General features: G+C 38.6%; 1 long non-coding RNA gene across 1 annotated transcript; it reads right to left on the bottom strand.

Moving 5' to 3' along the window:
• Nucleotides 1-14,014: 14,014 nt before the first annotated feature.
• LOC143155882 (uncharacterized) lies at nt 14,015-20,852 on the bottom strand. The gene is made up of 3 exons (XR_012994493.1): nt 20,716-20,852; nt 14,760-14,836; nt 14,015-14,064 (listed from the first exon to the last, which is right to left on the bottom strand). It is a non-coding gene; the product is annotated as an uncharacterized LOC143155882 (long non-coding RNA).
• Nucleotides 20,853-21,574: the final 722 nt, after the last annotated feature.

Below are 21,574 nucleotides of genomic sequence, written 5' to 3'. Positions count from 1 at the left end.
AGTTTCATCTAATGCCCCTGATTCTTCCCATATTAAAGGAAGGACTCGATGAACAGTTGCTGTCCTCCTCCTTGCCATTCGTGACTTAAGTTGACTGCTGTCAACTCTATATCTCATAATCTATTTTCCAGGCTAAAGATTCCCAGCTTTTTTTGTCATTCTTCAGACTGTAGTTGTTCAATCCATAAGGATTGGCTTTCGTCATCCATATTGCCTTTTCTATATATTTTCTGTACGTGCATCTTCTTAAGACAGAGAGAAAAGAAACGTGCCCCGCATCCGAGATGTGGCTGCATTCTGACTCATGTACGCTGGCACAACAGCAGCTCCTCTTTTGTCCTCTGTGCTTTCCTAACAAATCCTAACATCAGAAATGCTTCTTTCATCAAAGACTGATTAAATAAATGAACAAACTCAGGCTCCTCCACTGCTGAATTTTATTCCCAAATGCCTCACTAAAGTTGGGCATTAATCTACAGTGATTATCATCTGCTACGTTAATGCTGAGTCATCCGGAAACTTGGGAACTTTCTGTTACGATTTGCAGATAGCCCTTGACTGTACTGACACTAAATATAATTAAGTAGCCATAGGTAACTTTGTAATCTCACTTTTGCCCCCTCTTCCAGATAATTTTTGAATGTTTTCAACAGCATGTCAGCAGGTTTTGTATGTACAATTCAGGGAATGTTATTGAACAGTATTTTCATACAAAAGGAGATTTTTTTTTTTGTCTTTTCACACTATATTTTAACAGATGAAGCATCTCACATTTGTAAGTGGTAGGCACTTAGTATTATTTAAGGTCTATTTCTCAATAATAAATTACTCCATGCTTTTAACCAGTAGCATTTTTGACACACTTCTGAATGTATTTCTTTTGGGAATGTCTCTATGAACACTTGAAAGTTGGAAAAAAAAATCTCTTTCCCTTCTGAAATAGTATTGCCGAGACCATTAAAATAGGATATTTTTCACACTATCCCCAAGCTCTTTATGCCAGACCAGGATTCAAGAGTGACTGAAAATGGCGATTGTTCACTCATGTTCTTGAAGTGTTAGGGCTGTCACTGTGCTGAAGAGTAGACTACTAGAGCTACTAGTCTAGTAGACTAGTAGTGCTTCTCCAGTTTTAGTGATTCCTCCACCGTTTTCAAGCCTCAGGACAAAGGCATTTTTATTTCTCATTAACAGAGCAGTAGCTGTGCAGCTCAGGTGTAACCGGAAGATATCAGGATTTTTCATAGTAGCTAGGTGGAAAAAATTATTGCGTTTACAGGCCTGGAAGAGTCTTACAGTTTAAAGCCTTAAGCTTCTGTTATAACTAAACTGCTTACCTTTACACTACAACTTCAGTAGAACCAATGTTACATCCTACTCTGACGTGTCAGTAAATTGGCAAATGGTGACCTCATGGTAGGTGATACAAAGCTAACCTCAGGTTTTTAATATGCCTACATAACAGGAATCCTCATTTGCTTTTCTTTAGAAGAAAATGAAGGTATCTGGGAAAGGGAAGAGGCAAATTATGCAGCATGAAATCCGAGTTACTAATGAAAATTGAAGGATGTGAAACGTACTGCTGTGTTCATGAACGATTGTAATGTGTTCATTAAAAGTGAAGTTCATCCAAGTGAAGATGCTTAATTTTTACTTGGTAGATGTATGCAAGTGAGTCTTAATCCCCCCTCCGCCCTTTCCTGTATATGTAAAAGAACCTTTGGAAACAAGAAATAAACAGAATTCATCCAAACTCATGACTGGTAAACAGTGCCTGCTTTTAATTAATGGTATTAATCTTGGATGCATTGAGTCCAGATATCTCCTGGGAAATATAAGAGGAGAGCTAAAATACAGTGTTCATCGCATAAAAGAAATCCTGATATTACTTCTCTGTCATTTTAAACTTAATACTGTGTCATTTTTCTTAAACTTTATTAAGGTAACATTTATAAAATAACATTATAACATTTTAAACTTCAAACAGTTTCAAAGATAATGGTGGATTTTAATGAATTTTCTTAATTAAAGGAATGGTTAGTTGTGCCTGTTTTCAGTAAATTAATTAAACTATTAGTCATTAAGCAAAAAGTTAATTCATTATTGAAGGATATAGGAAGTGTAAAAAATCTGGCACTTGAGATGGATAACATACCCTAATCTATCACTGATATTATAAAATTACATGCTTAAAAATGTTCTCGGTAGTATAAAATATTATAGAAAGTGCCTGGTGACTAACTTAGGGGTGTTTAAATCATTTTAGTTTGAATCATCATCTCTGATATGAAAATCTTATAGCTGGTGTTAGAAAAATGAATTTTCCATATGAAATGTTAGTGGACAACTTCTTAAAAAGATAAAGCTAGTGAAAATCATGTTCTCATTCAACGTTCGCTGATTCAGGATGACAAGATTATTTTCCTATGAAGAAGAAACCATCAGAGTATTGGTACTATATAGATGCCAGTTTTTTGAACTGTACAAATGAGTAACTTGATTTTTCTTTCTCTGGTGGACTTTCTCTGCCTCAGATCCTGTTTTGTCATAAAGTTGCTCTGTTTCTCTTAGTGTAACTCAGTATAAAATACCTTTGTCCAGACTTTAAAAATGTAGCGCAAGGTGGCTCTGCAGAGGAATTCTCTACCCAGTGTCCCACTCTCTATTATCAGAGGGAGAGGCAAGAGAATGTCCCACACCCTGCATATTGATCTTAATAATCAGTAGAGCAGATTTTAATCTATGTTCTCATTGCACCAAAATTCTTACAGCGCGGTATAAAAAAAGTAGATTTATCAGTGTGACCATTTGCATGCTCTGCCTTATTTTCCTGCGTTAGAGATAAACTTATATAGAGGCAAGCAGTGCAGTTTTACGACACACAGGGTAAAACTTTTTCCTTATAATGTGGAGTATCGCCATGCCTTGGCTGGTCGTTACTGCAGGCAGCTGGCACCCTTGCAGTTGCTCCTGGTCCTTGTTGCTGCAGGTGTTTGACTGTTAGAAGGGGGCGTGAGGAAGGAGGGCTTCACTCCTCTCTGCTGATTGCTGGCTGTGCAGCTGGAGTGCCACAGCTTGGCCATTGCAGTTTGAGAGTAGGGGTCAGGAGAGGAAATTTGGTTAACATCTTTGTGAGGTTTACTTTAAGAATACCATTATTTATTTTTTGTTTTTTTTCTGATGGACAATTTGTCTTAGAAAACTGATGCAAATCAGCTTCTACTTACTGCATAGAATTAAAATCCCTTTTTTTCTCTACCCTTTCTTATATTTGCCTAACATAAGGAGAAAAGGTGTTTTCTTGTTAGCTGCAGGAAAGTGGAATGTGACAATGTGACAGTACAAACCCTGCCCCTGCTATCAGTGTTGTACGGTCAGCAAATACTAATGTGAAAGAATGCATATGCAGGTATGAATGTGAACATGCACAGTTATCTTTGTTAATGTAACCTTTTTCCTATTTCCTGTCAGTCATGTTCATGTAATATTTTGCGTTGGCTTTGATCAGGATATGAAAGTCATTATCAAAACCTTGTAATCCAATTTATTGGTGTATTTTGCTTAAAGTGGCTGTGTTGGTCAAAATATCGCTTTTAAGGTGAGGAGGTTTAGGTTTGAAATAAAAATAGACTTCTGTAGCCATTGCTTTCTGTATGTTTTGCAATTAAGATAAATACTGTGGGATGCTTATCAAAGAAGAACTTAACAAAGGGGATTCCATCATAAAATGCAGCTCATCAAACAGATCAGATTCCAAATTATCTGCTAATGTGTTTTTTGTGACAGCAGATTCTCCTAAGATTGGATGTTTACATGATCAGCTACAATTTTAACCTCTGCATTTTTGTTAACTGCATGATTCTACATGATGTGGCTGCTTTCTGTTCAATGTCAGATAGCTATATGAGTTAAAAATAATGATTAAATATCTCAGAGGAAAAAAATATGATTGCCTGAATACCCATCTTGTAAAATTTAATGGTTTTTCCTTTGACAATATTGTATTATTGGCTGTGGTAGATTAGGACAACTTTGATGGAAGAATTGCACATAATTAAATTTACATGTGTGATTCGAAGTGCAAAAAGATTAGAAGGCTATTTAAGAGGTGCTGGAACTGCCACACCATATCAGTAAATTCTGTGAGATAAAGAGCACAAAAGTACTGATTTAGTGCAACATGTCACATTATTATAGCAATAACTACAAGGAAGATTCCATGGATGGGTGGGTGTCTATGCCTATGAATACTTGTAAAGATATTGTAGAATAAATTTTTTTATCTTAAAATGGATAAGGAAAATGGATTCAAAAGTTGTGATTTAATCATGTTTATTCAAATAGGATACTAAGGAATTTTTGCATTACCTTTCTTTTCTCTAGGCTTATTGATTCTTTTGTGTCATGGACATTTATGAAATATTAACATACTTTGGGAAATCTTACATTTCGGTGAGTCTGACTTGTTGGTTTGAGGCAATATTTGCCAATTCAGTGATAAGGGGCAGGAGTTTGTGCAACTCCAGAAGCACAGAGTCATTCCTGTTAGTTCCAGGCTAGGATTGCCTGGCAGTGGTTCAACTCACAGGAGCAAAGGTAGGCCCATATTATGGCAGCTATTTTTCTAGCACATACAGTTTGTAGTTCCCTTGCAGAAATAAGCTGATATTTAAAGATGGAACACTGGTATGAACCTATGGAAGGTTGCTTTATATTTTATTTTTTGGGAAAAAAGTATTGTGATTCAGCTAAAGTGTGTTGACTCTTCAAAAATGATTTAATAGGACTGTTCTGTAGAAACAGAATTCTGACTTAGATCCTATGCAGTATTTTTGGGAATGTATGTAGTACTGGGAATAATCCCAACTGGCATCTAAGAGAATCAGTGCAAAAAAAAAAAAAATTGATCCTTGACAATAGTTACCAACTGTTTTGTGAAAGATTGGATTGGATCCAAGTGATAGGAAGGCAGAGCATCAAAATATATTTTAGTAATAACCCACTTATGTCGGAATAATCTGCAGCCATCATAATGGGCAGATAGGCTTTTCCCAAAGGGCACTAGTGAGATTTGGCTGGCTGTCTCGTGTTTGAGATCAGAGGCACACCTTCTAACAGCTGTGAAGCAGCAAATGAAATATTGACCATGTTATTGTGTCATTTAATTTGTAATGATCTTGAATACTTTTGAAACACTGGACAAGACGTGGCAAAATCCAATTGTGTTATTCCTTGTAATCTTAGGAAATAAGACAAATTACAATATAATGAGAATATAAAAGGTTAATGTAGTTTTCCAAAACTAATGAACAAGCACATATTGTGCCATAAGACTCTTGTGCCTCACAGCCTAATATTTTTTTTATGTGTAGCTGGAACTGATATATATGGTATCCAGCATTAATTGATTTATGAGACTTTTATTACATTTTGCCCTTATAGGATGGGTTAAACTTCATTTCAGAAACACATATCAAGTTATAAAAGTTATTAAAAAAAATCCCAAACAACTTGCCAGTTGGTTTGGACCCAGGTGTTTCTCCAATATGTAAAAAACGTGGGTTCAAGGTCATGCTTTGGAATTTCATTTCCTTGGTCACAAATTCAAGTAGAGGGAGTAATCTTGTTGCACCATTCAGCTCCCACTGAAACCAGTGGGAATTTTGCTATGTGACTTTAAGGGAATGGAAGCAGGACTTTGAAAAGTATCTGAATCAGAGAAGCGTAAATAAGAGGGGGAGTTGCTCATCCACATACCCAGCCTTGCTTGAAAGAAGGTTTTGCATTTTGCATGAAACAAAGTATTTGCCTGTGTTTCACTTCTTGAAATGCAGAGCAGAAACAAAAAAAAAAAGAGAGGGTGAGAGAAATACCTTTTACTATCTCCTCACCTCAAAGAACAGAGACATCCTTCTAGAATAGCCAGTTGTTTTGGTGGTGGTTTTTTTCCCCCTTCCTTCTTTCTGGCATTTATGCTAGGAAAACAGCAAAAGGCAATTCTAACTCAAACTGTAGTACCAGGAGTAGAACCAAAATATGGAAGAGTAAGAAACGTGGAAGTTAAAGTTGCAGGTTTAGGATTTAAGAGATTTTTTGAAGTTTCTTTCTTGCCTGTGTCCTAGAAATCAAATAAAAGCTTGTTATGATTTCACATATTGCCTAGAAATGACCCTGAAGTAATTCCTGAAAAAAGGAAAAGCAGTAGAGCTTTATAATATTAGTAATAACTTACAGGGGCATTTAAGTATATTGTTTGGAAATGTTTTTTGATGCAGGGTTTCCTACCGAAGAATACAAAACTTTGAGGAAAATCTCATTAACGTAGAGTTAGATGATCATTTAGAATAGATGGGTACAGAAGTTTTTAAATGACATTAAAATGCAAGCAGAGAGTCATAATATTTGAGTTTGATTTCTACCTCAGCTATAGACTGACTGCCTATTGCATAGGGAAGACATCTGAACAACTCATGCTTACCTTTTGCCCTGCATTTTTCATGTGCAACTTCTGAGAAGATGCCCACTATTGATTTGTAGTGTAGCCATGTCCAGAAGCACAGTCTAGTCCAGTCTAATGTTGGGCTTTACCCTTTTATGTGCTGTATCAGTAGATAAGGTGGTGTAAGCATTAATGAATTAAGTCAGTAACGAAGCTTGCAATCCTGAAGCAGATTTTGTCATGGAGTACTTACTCTGTACAGGCAGTTTAACTTGTTTCACATAGTTGCAGAGACACTGGGGCAGTAGTATTCATCTCACTCAATTGTGGATGCCTACAGTGTGGATATCTGCATTTGAATTAGTCCGTGGGAAGAAATAAGTGCATGTGCACCAGCTGGGAGGGAGTTTTTCTAACTGGATGTTGATGTTCCTGTAGGTCAGGGCTGTTACATTATCCCAGACTCCTCTTCCCCTCCCATTACCCTGAATGATGGAGAGTTCATTATTTTACATGACTACTGTATATGAGGTCACCTCCATGAACACTCACACACATGCAGTCACTGTTGTCGCCACAGGAATCTTACCTGACCTTCCTCAAGCCTCTTCAGTGTGTCTAGTTTGTCATGCTCCCTTAGTGAAATCCAGAGCAATAGAAAGTCACAATTTCTCTTTTATTGGCTCATAATGTGGCAATTTAGGTTACAGGGTCGTAGTTTATATCATTTAGGTTCTCTTTGCTATTTGAAAATATAGCCTGTGCATTTGTGTATCAGTAATTAGGACAAAAGGCGCTCCTGTCCATACTTTCAGACATGCTTGTAATAAATTGCAAAAGCAAGTAAAGCTTGGCAGCAAACCAGAAGTTGAACCAAAGCTGGTTCTGGATTTCCTTTTCTTGAACCCAAAGCAAAAAAATAAATGTACATTTTACTGGTTTAAAAGCCTGCAAAAGGAGCACTCACCTCTGTTCTTCTCGTTCATCTGTTTTCCCTGAGATAAATGGCTTCACATCCTGCTCTTCTTTCCCCTGAAAGGAAAAGCTTTTAACAGATCTTTTCATGGGGCAGATGCCTTTTTGCTGCACCCTAATCTCCCGCTCTGGTTATCAAGTATGTGGAGGCAGGACTTACCTGCTTTCTTGCTCACTACAGAGAACATTTTTTATTGGGGTTTTTTTGGACCTGCAACCCCACTGAAAGCAGGAATCACAGTTAGCTTTCTGCCACTTGAACGATGGCTTGTAGGGCAGTCGTGGCTTTCAGTCCCTCTCTTACCAATACCGTTTAATTAAAATCTTTTAGTCAAGGAGATTGGTGTTTGAGTGTTTGTCATAAATGTAGTCCTTTTTTTCACTTTGTACTATGCTGCGTATCGAGGAGTGTCAGATGGATGTCCTCTTTCTCTTACGGCTACTGTGAACTTTCAATAGTAACAGCAAAAGTGAACAACTCGGTACTAAAATCTGCTGCAACCGAGTGTAGTATTTTACTCTTCTACTATCTTTTAAAATACTGTACATTCCTTGATGCAGTAACTAGTGGTGCATCTAGCCCAGCTGTTGGTTCTGATGACTTTTGGGTAATGCTGCCACCTTACTCCAATGTTAGATTTGGCCTAAGGCTAACATTTAAAGTTTCTGTGTTTTGGTTTGGTTTGATTTTTAAATAGTGAGACAGTTTCTTAATTTACTGCAGTTTGAACCTTTAATACAAGAATAAGGTGAGACCGATGCGGCAGGAGATTCCCTTGTTCCCTGGCAGTATGTCCCTGGAACATTGCATTTCCACAGGGAAAAGCTGTGAGGCATTTTTATTGCTTTATGCAATGGCTGGGTACTGTGGCAACTAGTCTACCAACTCAAATGATCCCCCAATATTCATTACACTGTAGGCGTGTTTCCGGGTCAATTTGGGGTACTTACGTGATATGACAAGAAATCTTCAACCTCATTCATTCACATTCATCAATAAATTACATCTAGCTCAGTCCTGTTGTTTGGATCATAAAGGGTACACCCATGTTGAACAGCTTCGTTGTATTGCTATAAATCCAAAATAAGTCTGAGATTCACATTCTTTTTCTATTCTAGAGCACTTTGGGTCACTCCTTACATGGATTAATTCAGTGCATTATTGTTGTTGTTACTGCTGTTTTTTATATCCCTGCAGGCAGGCAGCCCTCTACTTCTCTGGGGCCGGATCTTTAATCTGTGTGAGGGAAGGAGCATCTAACCACTGAGGAGAGCATGTGGCCAGCAGCAGCCAGCCAGCAGAGAGGTCCATAGTCCCCGAGTAGAGAAAAATAAGGGTAATTTTCTGAGACCACAGCTAGCACGCTCCGTGGAGGAAAGAAGCCATGAGATAACAAGGCAGTAGGCCAAAAGCAGCAGGTTGAAAGCAGACTACAGAGGGATGATTGATTAGGAGCAAGCTGCCAAAAGGTGGTCACGTGCACCTCATCACTGCTGCTGCTACAACAGTAGCTGTAATATGAAGCACATGTAAAGCAATGATGTGTGGTCGACACCGTTACCTGTCGGGGGCAGAGCTGGGGCTCTGCTGGGTGAATGGGCACTCTGCCTTGACTAATACCGAGCGGTAGCAAAATGACATGGCTTGCTTAGGAGAAGTGCATGTACGTGGGGGTGTGTGGAGTTACAAGGACGTAGCAAGGGCAGGGACCACAGAGTGCCTCTAGCATCAGCTGTGATCCCTCCTAAACTTGCGTGGCAGGGTGTATTACCAGACAGCTAAGAAGTGGCAGCAGACACTCCATAACAGACGTTACTTCTAATCTCCTCTAACCTGGTCCAGCTTCTCTAACTCAAACAGCTGAAGTTTTGGCTTTCAGAAATTGAGCGCTGATCTTTTTCCAAAAAATTAACCTTGAAATTGAGGGTGCAATATGTATGCTGCTGACCTGAACATATGTTACAACCTGATAATAACAGAATCATCGCTCAGCATCACTTCACAAATGAGTGTACTGCTTAATCTTTCTGTGCCAAATCATGGCTTCTTTAGGACTGCTTTATCGCTCTGAGGCATTGCCTCTTCCTCTGTTACCATTAACTGTCCTGGACGATTACATTCCCAGAAAAACAGCTATAGGTTCACCTACGTGAGAGGCTGAAGCTGGATGTGCAGGAGATTTGAATGGCCACATGTATTGTCACTTTTCCAGAGTCAATTTTAAGTAAATTTGACATAGTCCTCTCCGAGAGTCCTTCACGCAATGGCATACCAGTAAGAAAGTAAAAGAATAAAATAAAATCAATCATAATTGTTTCTCCTGTGGATGGGAGTGAAAGAGACAGGGAGATTATTAGTATCATTTCAACTGTAAATGCTCATCAAGCACCTGGATATCAGTCACTCACATAAGAGTACAAGTAAAGCGTAATTCGGGTAATTTCAACTGCAGGAATGGAGAGCTATCTCATTGCTGTTTTGTGACTTTTTTTATGACATGTTAATGACATTTATAAAAGCTATATGATAGCTGAACTTTTTAATTAGTTTCTGATGCAAAGGCTTTAAATTTTAAGGTAAAATAACATTGCTCCAGTACAAATCACAGTCAGCAAAATCTGCACAGCCATGTACACAGGCACAACGCTTCATTAGCAGGGCAGGAAAATTCCCTGTGTGTTGTGGGGATAGGCTACCAGCCAGAGGCACAAGCCCTTCCTAGCTGCTGCCTCAACATGTCTATTGGGATGATGACTAAAGCCTAATCTGAAGCTCATCTCATTTAGTTGGACCCTTTCCCTTGTGCAGAAGCACCAAGTGCCTTGCACAGAAATACCTGGCAGCAGGGTTTAATTCATGTAGGTCTAATGGAATCTGTCCTGGTGGTTGTTTTTTGTTTTTTTTTTTTTTTTTTTTTTTTTCCCCAGCAAAGCTCCACTGCCAGTATATTGGGGGAGCTAACATAGCTTGTTACAGAGTCTAAGTTGTAGTCATGGCAGTGATGGCAGCATATTTTAGAGACATCCAAAGCTAGCTTTAAATTAGCTGCCTCAGGTATAAATAGTAGTCTGTGGCAACAGAGCTCAGGGCAGAACAATCTCCCTACTTCTTCGGCAGAAACAAATGTATTTTTCTAAACTGGTGATTATTATCATACTGAATATGCTTTTTACCCCTAATAAAGATGGGAGTTACTCATTTGTTCCCCATGAACTTGCACACAGCTTTGTACTCTGGCTAAGTATCAACCGTTTTCCTGGATGATTCATAATTTATAACGTGGGACACTGTTCCAAGTTAAATTTAGATGTATTTTTGAGGCTTCGATTTAAAAATATGTTAATTTACAAGTGTGGATTTTTATGAGGGAAAAATCCTGGATGTCGACTGATCTGTTGGTGACTTAAATCTCTCAAACCACTAAGCCCCACATAATCTTAAGAGCAATAGCTCTGCATTCAATTTGCTACTTGACAAGTCAGCATCTTCTCTGAGTATTTGAGGAGGAATTATTTTAATGTCAGCTAACATGGGATTGCTGTAAGTGTAATCCCCAATCAGTAAAACCCACACATCTACACATGCATGCACAGCGTACATTCATTAGTGACAGATCACGATGGATATAAAGTTCACAAGATTTTTCAGCAGTATTCTAACAGGTTGTTGTTGTCTTTGGATCATCCCATTCTCACAATATCTATTAGATTGCCTAGTGCTCACCTTGTGATGCTCTATTAGTCAAAACATCTCCTTGCCCATATATTCAAATGAACTGTAGAGGTTATTAACTTGCCCTTGGCAAAAAGATTTAGTTTTCTAGGGCAAATGCTTTTATAAATTCTGTGCGTGACAGTTTTATTACATATTGTAAATAGAATACCCTGCCAGATTTTTATGACAGCCATCACTAAGTCATTCAGACCTTATTACTTTTCAACCCTTCACATACCTTGAATATTTTTTTTTTTAATCTTTAATAAGCCTTGCTTTGGTCAGTGTACTTTTCTTACTTCCATAGCCAAGTTTATTTACTAACATGACTATTTAAAACATTTTGTATTAAGCCAAACATTTTATCTTGCAGAAAATCAAGGCTGTATTTTAATTTGGCTCGCACACGTTAATTTGCACATTCTGCATTTATAGTGATAGACTCATTTAAGCTTGTACAGTCTCTGCTAGCAGTTAATATAATAGTTTCTGTGCTCAGCTGCATACCAGTCCTGGGTCCCACTATCTCTAACTGAATGAATATTCTGCTAAAGGACTGCTGTTATTGACTTAATTTTACATTTTGTATTTCAAAACAGCGTACATGTTGTGAAAAGAAAAGAAAAAGCACGTGAGCCATGCTGATGTTAAGACCTACTCAGACATATCTAGTTATTCCATGTTTTATGAACTCATTTCTCTGATCCTAAGGATGCTTTCAAAGAATGAAAAAGAGTTGTTGAAGAGATTTTATTTAGATACATTGTTTATTAGGAATGGAAATTGCACGTGTACTAGGCTTTGTGAACACAGGTGATAAAAACAACAGTTCCTATTTTAGTTTTGTTTCCCGTTGAGATGACAAACAACAAGAGGAGGCATGAGACTGGCTTTGGTAAAGATATGGTAAAAGCAAAGAGTAATGATTTTCAAAAATATGTAAGGGACGCAAAAGACTAAGTTCCTAAAATTTATAATCCTTTTGATACTCTGACACTTTTAAAATGTTACCTTCAATAGTAATTTAAAATATAGCAAAGCTCAGTGTCTGGAGGGTCTGCCGGCAAGGGGGCCGAGCAGCCTGGAAAGGGACATTTTGCTGCTTGGGAATGCAGCTGAGCTGTCAGCGCCAAGGTTGAGGAGTGTGGGAGCCCTTCGCTTCCCTCCCCGCTCCCCTCTGGCTGTAGACCTTGGGATAAGCCTCTTCTCTCGTGCCTTGACAAACCAAGCCTTAACCCTCCCTGGGGCTGTCATATGAGGACAGATTGGAGGTGCGGCTCATACAGTCATTAATTAGGCAAAAATGTGAACGCGTTGATGGAGCTTCCACTTCCTGAAGGTGATAGGAAGGTGATGTGGTGGGCTATGAAAGCGGGAAGGATTCAAGTCCCTCCTGGTTTTCTGCTGCTGCCAGATAGGACATGTCTTCTTACAACCTGCAGTTCTGATGAATCAGAAAAAAATTCCTTTTAATAGAGAATTTTGAATTGGCTATGATGAGGCCTCATTTGGAAATTCACTATATGTCACTCCTTTCTCTTTATATTTCTCCAAGTGTCTGAACTCAGATTCTTATAAAGAAAAGAATCAGGTGATTTGCAGTTTTAAAGTTGTATGTTTTGCTGTCTAGGCAACTTACAGTAGTTAGGTCACATTATGATAATTAGCCTATTTATAAGTTAGCTAACGGAGTTCTTTGTTTTAAGCACTATAAATTCTAAAATTAGTGAATAAAGCTAGAAGCCCATTTTCAGATCCATTTAGATGAAAGGTGCTATATAATTTTAAAGCTATTATAAATGATTGAAAGATGTTTTCACAACTGCTGCTCGATTGCATGGGAACGTGGAATAGCATTTCAAAAGATTTCAAAATTAATGTGGCTGTGGTTGCGCTCTGGAGAACTGCTGAACCTTCACTACAGCTTCCTTTCTGCCTGCTGCTGACTATTGCAGTGTTTCAGTAATCAGGTACTCATTTTCATGCTAACTTCCTTCACTTTCAGTTCTGAATCTCCCAGCCCCTCTAAAAAGGCATTGCATTCTTTTTTATTTTTTAAATATATATATACACACACACACACTTTTTCTTTTTTCCATTTGATAACAATAGATTCTAAGACACCTTTATGGTTAGGGGTGGGGATCCAGGTGGATCTTTAAGTGCAAGGTCCCACAAATAATAGGGTTATAAAACTGCTCTTGAAAACAAAACTAGACTTGACTTCTATATTATTACATGTTAGGATATGCTAGTTATATTGTCATGGTAAAGATTACGTTGTCCATTGCATTAAAAGCAGTGATTCAGGCTCCTTATTTATGTACAAACTATACAGCACGTTCTTTCGGTAATGGTGGTATTTGATTTTTAAAAAATTGCTAAGGATGCATTTGCTGCTGAATCTCTTAATTATATTGACCTAACATTTACTTTTAAATAACCGCTTTAAGAGATTTTGCTATCTGTCAGACTTTTTTTTAGTTGTTTTTGAAATGTTCTCACTCTAGTGGAGAAGAGAGATGCAGGTTCTTTAATGTCTCCTCACAGTTAAAGCTAATGGAAATCTTGCGTTTCTGGTTAATGCAAAGTACTGGCTTTAAATAATTAACTCTCTTTGGACACTGTGTAGGTTATAGATATCAGTCTCTTCTGCCTAGAAAGTTGCTTCAAAGCTGCTACAAAAGGAAAAGAAAAAGAAACTTTTGAAAGATGTTCTAAGACTAGGGAACAGATTTCAGCAAGAATTCTCCCTGTAATAACCCAGGAGTCTCATTTGTCAAAGAAATCTTATTTTTTAAAAAGGACTCTTGAAAACAGTAATTAGCAGAGAACTCTCAGGTTTTCAAAAAGTATCTTGCACTTAGTCCTCCAGTTCTCATCGGTTTTTTCTTTGTGGTGTGTGTCTCCTTCTCTTGGGCCTCTCTGCATCATTCTTATACCGAGGAAAGAATGGGAGAATGAGATCAAAGAATTAGCACCGAGAAACTAAATTAATTATGTAACCTACACTTTGAAAGCTGGTTAACCACAATTTTATTTTTTTTTAAGTTTTATTTCATTAACTCTTCCACTGAGTATATTTTTCTTTCCTTTACGTTTCTAGCATTGTGATACCTCAGGGTGAACTCAATAGAATTGTTACTTCGTTTAATATAACAGGATGTGACGTGATGCAACTTGATATAGTGCCTGAAAATAATAAGATACAATGCATTGCAGAAAGCATTTGAAAATTCTGAGCACTGCAGGTAGAAAATAACCAATTTGAAATCTGGTACGCGCATATCTTCATTTTTACTCTCTAATTACGCTATAAACAAACTTAATTCACTATAGCACTTTGAAGTAGTTGGCAATTATTCTTTTCAGACTAAAGCATTACCTTAGGCAGCAAAAACTTCACTTCTTCATACATCAACATGTTATTGTGTTAATGTGCCTATTATTGTACCATTTTGATTGACAATGCTAATTACAATTGTTCTTGAACTTAATGTGATTTTCTGTCTGACAGTGACCATTTAATAAATGGGAACAACTTCACTACAAGAGGTATAAGCGTTTAAACATGAACTGCTGCTCTTTTTCACAAAATCCAAACATTACTTCTCTGGAACAAAGTCGTACCTCATTGTACCTTTAATGCCATTCTGGAGGGTGTGGTTATCCTCAAATGATCTCACTGGTAGGGAATTAAAGGCAATCTATTCAAAAAAATACACAAAAAAATGGAAAAGTTCATAAATAACAAGTCATGGGACACAGTTAAAACTCTTTCTTTGGGATCTGTTAATTTGAATGTAAAAAAACCAACTCTGGTTGTAGTTTAATTGCAGTAAGCGATGTGACTGAAAGTTGGGATAATTCATGCATAACTGAATCTTTTCATTCTGCTGAATAAAAGTATTCACCAGTTCAAAGGAAAGAAAGAGCAGTTGATAATCCAACCTACCTGGAAGCAAAACTAATGAGCGTCTGTGTAAAATCAGTGTAGACAAGTAATACTTCTGTAGGAGAAGGATTCAGCTGTCTGAACTGATTTATTGTTGCTGTTTATAAAGTTGAATTTGTGCTTAGCCCATTGTTGAGGAAGTCGTCATTAATGTTTGTATTAATTATTTTACTATGGCAGATTAAATTACGGCCTTTGACCTTTGTGAGGGTAGGAAGGGTCCTCTGGAGTTACGTTGTGCTGTTTGAAATCAGAGAGATACTGCCCTAATTAAACTCACAGGAAGTATCTTTCCAATCTCATTTAGCATTATGATTTCAGTGTCCCCCTTAACCCATAGGATAATTAATTAGCATTAGGAGCCATATGCTCGCATTGTTCGTTCAGCCCTCTGAACAACGCCTGTGCTTTTTTGTAGGGCTTAGCAGTGTTGTATCACATCCAGACATCCGGAGAAACCGTGCCGGTCTCCTGCGGAGGGCCATGCCACCCCACCGAAAGCCTGCGGCTCCACAGGGGCACGTGGTGGGGACGCTTGACGGAGGGGTGCAGCTTTCTGCCAGGGGGTAAATTAGTCCGGGGTAAATAATTAAAATGAGAAATGCAGTTATAACCCCTTGTAGGTAAGAAAAGAAGCAGTAGGAAGGTAGAGGAAGAAGAAACAGGGAAAATAACAACTTAAAGCTTTTATGGGTGGGCAAGACAGACTGGTGTGGGTCTGGCATTGGAAAGACAGTGCCGAGCAAGGAGTTTGTCAGAAAACAGGGCTGAAAGGGTAGCAGGAGTTTGGGGACAGAAGGAAATGGTACAAGCGTAGAGAAGGCAAAAAGCACGCTGTCCCGCTGAAGAACAGCTTGGGAGCTGCTGCCTCGTGATCACGGAGACTTGCACAGAGCAGTTCAGCCTGCTGGAGATCTGAGTAGTGCCCCAGCGGGGTCCTCCTCTCACCGTTGATTACAAAAGGAAATTCGGGCTACCAGGGTCCTAATTTAGACCTCTCATGCAAATGTTGAAAACTGCCAGGGTTTGGGGTAGAGTCTTGGTCTTTCTGGTTTCGCTGCTGCTTTGCACAATATAGCACCGGTCTGGGTTGCTAAACTGTGATTACTGCTGTATGTATAAATAATAATGATTCCTGCTGTTATTTAAAATATATTGCTAACAGACTAAGGGTTCCAGATTTTTCTTGATAGGAAAACGTGTGCATTAAAGTAATCCCCTGCATAGGAACAGAAAACGAAACATATTTTTTAAAAATAAATTCATCTGTGTTTAAAATAAACTATGCTGTACCCAGCAAGTTTTTGCTAACTGCAGAAGCAAGATATCTAGACATTTATGGGATGTTTTTAATTTTCCTTTATTACAAATTTTCAGTTTAATAATGGGTATCAGTGCTAAATAAATGCAGTGCCATTAGGTCTTGGTTATATCCATTATTAGCTGCATTTGTTGCTACTGTTCTTTTCGGATTTGATAGTGAGTGGACACTTCCTGGGACAGACGGCTTGGTATCAGCTAGCGCTGACTCCGGAGGAATTCAGGATTTCCAAATCTAACCTGGTGAAAGCCTTCGCTTCGCTTTGGCTTGCTTTATTTTAATTCCCTGCTTGTATTTTTGCCTGGGATTCTTGTCATGAGCGAGTGCTTAAATCAGCAGCCAGATCTCGCCCTCAGCACCTTCTCCCGTGGCTGCCGTGCAGTCACATTCGGCTGTTCTCTGCTGCTGCTGCCCACGAGCGCAGCCCTGGTAGGGTCAACCGGGAGCACATCCAAGCCTGGTACGGCTCATTGCCCTCAGTGCTGCTCGGCGGGAAGGGAAGGGACGGAGCGGGACAGCTGTTAGCTTCCTTGCACCACAGTATTCCCCTGAACTATCAAAGCTCGTAAAACCCACTTTCATTTCTTGCCTTTTAACACAGAAGATTAGTGTTAAGTTAGGCAGTTACGGCCTGGTGTTCTTGTGGGCTTTTAAGGAATATTCACTTAAATATGCATTCATTTTCAGACTTATAGTGAAGTCAAATATTAGTGTGTATCACTATACGTAAGTGCCTTACGTTTATCAGTCATCGAAATGCTTGCATTTTAGAATATTTGAACTACTTTTACTCTAAAAGAATGTTAATTCCTCTCCTTCCCTCAGAAAAGAAAAAAAAGGGAAAGAAAAGAAAGATAAAAAGTCTAGGCAAAGATACATAGGATTACTCTGTGTGTGGGATTTTGCTATTATTTCTAAAAAAGTAAATTTAATCTTTGATAGGTGAGAAAATTTTTAATACCTCAAAAATTCTCTAAATACCCAACAAGAAAACATGATTTTTTATATATATATAAAATGTATGCTGTAGTATTTGATCCATTATAATTAAAATACAGAAATGTCTTTTGAAATTCCTCTACTTTAAATATGAATAAAAAACCCTCTTGATTGATTGGTTAGAACGGTTGACACGTGACAACAGTTTACCTGATCTATCATACCTGTCTGCTCCAAACTACATCTTATGATATTTTAGCCGTGGACTATTATTTAAAGGTCTCCAGGGAGGTGAAGGAGTCCATGCACTGTGTTGTGATTTCCTTCTGTGGTTTTCTAGAGGCCCATCAAGAGTCATGTTCTCTTCCACCCTGCTATTTTGGAGAAGGTAATGGAAAACGATTTATTTGGGAGGGGAGATGTAGGGAAACCCACATGTGCGCAGAGAAATCCATGCCACAGCTGACTCAGTGATGGGATTACTCTGCCATCCTCATAATTTCCTTCTGACTGTAAATTGCTATCGTATCCAATTTTAGACAATAAAATGGTACTGTATGCATGATCAGCTAGTGCCAAAGTTAAGCTTGTGGATGAAATGCAGAAGTAGTACCTACAATATGGCTTTCTGCAATCAGACTCTGCCATTCACCAGTGTACGTAGACACAGCTGTTTTAGTCACAGTATGTGCTGTCCTATGTGCATATCTGCATTGACTGCGCGTGTCCTGTCATATTGAAAGCCAAAATACAAGAGAACCAGCCTTAATAAACTTTCACATTGCAGTTTTCCCTTCCTAGCTGCTTTACTCCAAGACCCCAGCTTTGCCAGACCAGTTGAATGCTTTTTAATCTAAAGAAGATTTTTACAGTGCTCTTTGATGAGAGAGATGGATCTAGACTGAGGGGAACTCAGGTCTTTGTCCGATGGAAGCTGTAAAAGTAGAACAATTCTGAAACTAATAGATGCCATAAAGCATTTAGGAGTAATACTAGGCATACCTATGACATTTCAAACATCTACTTTTGTTAATTTACACCGGAGTATTTCCTTGCTTAGATACTGTCTCATGCTCTTTGCTAGAATAATTCTTACAAAACACAGTAGGAAGATGTGAGATCTTGGATTACTTTGTTTTTCTCGAGAAAAGTTTAATTCATAGTTGGAGGGATGGGAGGTTTGGTCCAGCGCGAAAGGAACGGTGTGCTGCTACGTACCATTGCAGTCTTCCCCAGCTAAATCTTAACCCACTAGCTGTGTAGAGGAGGGTTTGCCGAAGTTTCTAAAAAGCAGGGCCTTTCTGCTTCCTGGGTTGTGATGAACCATAAGGTATTAAAGTCAAAGGCGACCACTGGAGCAGGGCAGGGCAAGCGCAGCTCCGCCGGCCCTGGGAAGAGGAGCGGTCCCTTCCCCGCAGCAGCCTGGCTGCAGTGCGGGGGGATGCGGTGCTCGTCCTCCCCTTGCTGCCTCCTGCTGCCCCTTCTGGCAGGTCTTGAAGGTTTCTGGAGAGAAGCCCCGATGCTGCACAGCTAACTGCAATACCTGCCTTATAAGTGTTTGTGTGAGAGGACACAGAGGCAGAAAATAAGGCTTTATTGCTGTGCGCTCCTGGTATGTCTGTAACCATGGGAGACTTTTTCTGGTAAACCTAACTCCTCCTATATTGTTGTTTTAAATTCTTTGAATTTACACAAAAACAAACCGTAAAATGGAAAAATCTATGAACTACCACTAAAAAACAGTATTTGTATATTATTTTCTTGGAAACAGTTGAACCAAGCACCAGTTATGTCCTTTCTCATGTGGCTGGTATTTCAAACGAGCATCTACTCACAAATAACCAAAACTGCTACGAGGGATGATTCTAAAAGTCCCCTCTTGCCTTAAAATCTGTTCATTGGAATAATCAGTATATGGGCCCTTTTAAGCCTCTAGGATTGCTGCAGCAACTTGCGTATTTAAAAAATGTTGATAATACGTACTGTAGTACGATGATACCACAGACTTGGTTTAACCATTCTAAAAGGTTTTCTATTGTTTGAACACTGCAAGCTTCTCTAAATATTCCTGAAATTAGGGCACTCTGCTGTGTAAGATAAGGTGGCAACATCATTATATCTCAGGCTCTGGGCTGAACTAAAGCGTGTATCCTAAAACAGGTCACCTCCCATAGGGAATATAAACTAACTCTTAAGTTGTTCATTATAGACCTGACAGTCTGATTTGCGTTTATCATGTACTTGTTAATCTGTGTCCTTAAATGAAAGCCATGTAGGCTTTCAGTAAAATGCATTGCAGCTAATGAGGGGGATTGATTTCTAAAAATCCTCCTTTAAATTATGGGTTCAGCTACAAACTGCTCAAGTCTCCAAGCTTGGTTTGTGTCTCTGCTGTTTGTTTGTAAACTGGCCATTCTTTCACATGTTGTGAGAATGAAGCCTTAAAGGATTAGAAATTGTGCAGGTACTTCAGTGATAAAAGCTATATAAGTATGTAGACAGATTAATATATGGAGTAAAATGACATCGGCTATGATAGCGATACAAGTTAAGAGCCAAAATCTGACAAGATTTTTGTACTTATTGAAGTATTTCTACCACTATCATAATACAAGCCTACAGGAAACATCTACTTACAGTTTGTGTTTTATTCACTCTACATCATTCTGTTTTCTGAAGCAGCCACATGGTAGTATTATTTTATTTACATATAGGTTATCCAGACTTTGTGTCTGGAAGTGTTATAGGTACAGCGTAAGAGTTTGTTCATTATTATCTCAGACTGCTACGCAGTCTGCTCTAAAATATGATGTGTGGGTTTGTTGTTTTGTTGTTGGGGGTTTTTTCCATGGAAAGTGGAATCATCATGTCAAAAATTTGGTCATGTAATTTTACAGTGCTGTCCATACTTTGATGTATAGTAATAATCTCTTGTAAAGGATTATTGCTAATGCTGACAAGTTAGCAGAATGCCACGTTGTAACTATAAATTCTGGTTGGTGTGGCTATTGATCAAGGTTTCTGTTAATTTCACTTGTGCTTACTTTGAAAAGGAGAAGCCTAGGGACTTGCCTAGAATTGCCTACTTGTTCCCTCATACTTGAACAGCAAAATCCTCTTCCTCACAGAAAACAGAAGTTTTAAGGGTTTTTTATGCATCGTGAGGAGCACTGGAACAGAGATGAAAATCTCATCTACAGTATGTAGGTCTCACAGTTCAAGTAGGTACTTCACAGGTCCCACCCATGGAGATGTCTGAAACTGTGCCACGACACGGGTCTGACTGCCGGTGCAAGGGAACGTGTTTCTTTCTTCTCCTCAGTCTAAGACTGACACCTGAATTGCCTCCCAATTACTCCCCAGGTACGCACCTGAGTTAGAAGTCCTTCCCTGCTCCTCTGCTCAGCAAACAGGTACCGTGGCAGTAGGAGCGCTCTCACCACATCTGAACTTCAGATTCTGTGAGGACCCATCGATGAAGAAGCTTAAGATGATGTTAAAAGCATTGCATCAAGAAATCCCACGAAGCTGTGATCTCCTCATGAATAGTCCATGGACCGGATAAAGCCCAGTTATCCATTGCAATTCATTTTCTGAACTCTATTAATCATCAACTTAATTTCGGTTTATAATTTAACGATCTGATTTGCTCTAGATTATTAGGGTTTGAAGGTCAAGCCAGATGTCATCTGAAAGTAGTCTTCCCTTGATTTGCAATCGGATTTCTAAATTGACCTGCAACCTTGCTGACATATAATGTTAATGAACTACACATGGCTTGCATATAAAGAGATGCAAATATAGAGATTTTTACAATTTTGCTAGAATCAGTGTTTTATCTTTAATTCTTTTTGACATTTAACTTTGACGAGTCTTACACGTGTGTACCTGTGGGAGAAATTAGATCTCTTCATTTATAAATATCTCTAATCATGGGACATCTCTCATATGAGAAACTGATAAAATAACAGAGGAATAAGTAAATGACTGAACCAATGCAGGGCTGAGAAACGTGTTACCTGTATTTTCGTAGTCCTGTGCCAACTGCTTGAGGTAGATAGCATTGGGTCTCTGTCATCTGATGTCGTTATAGTGAAGAAAGGTATTTTAGTGAAGATTAGTGCAGTGTAAGATTAAAAACATTTAAGTACTCTGCCTACTTATAGAAATGAATTTAATAAATAGTTGCTTTAAAAAAAATAAAAATCAGTGTTATTCATGGATATCACA

The sequence above is a fragment of the Aptenodytes patagonicus genome, chromosome 1 (genome assembly GCF_965638725.1).
Source record: "Aptenodytes patagonicus chromosome 1, bAptPat1.pri.cur, whole genome shotgun sequence".
Classification (NCBI taxonomy): Eukaryota; Metazoa; Chordata; class Aves; order Sphenisciformes; family Spheniscidae; genus Aptenodytes; species Aptenodytes patagonicus.
The sequence above is the reverse complement of the archived record's forward strand: the minus strand, read 5'-3'. Positions and strand labels throughout refer to the sequence as shown.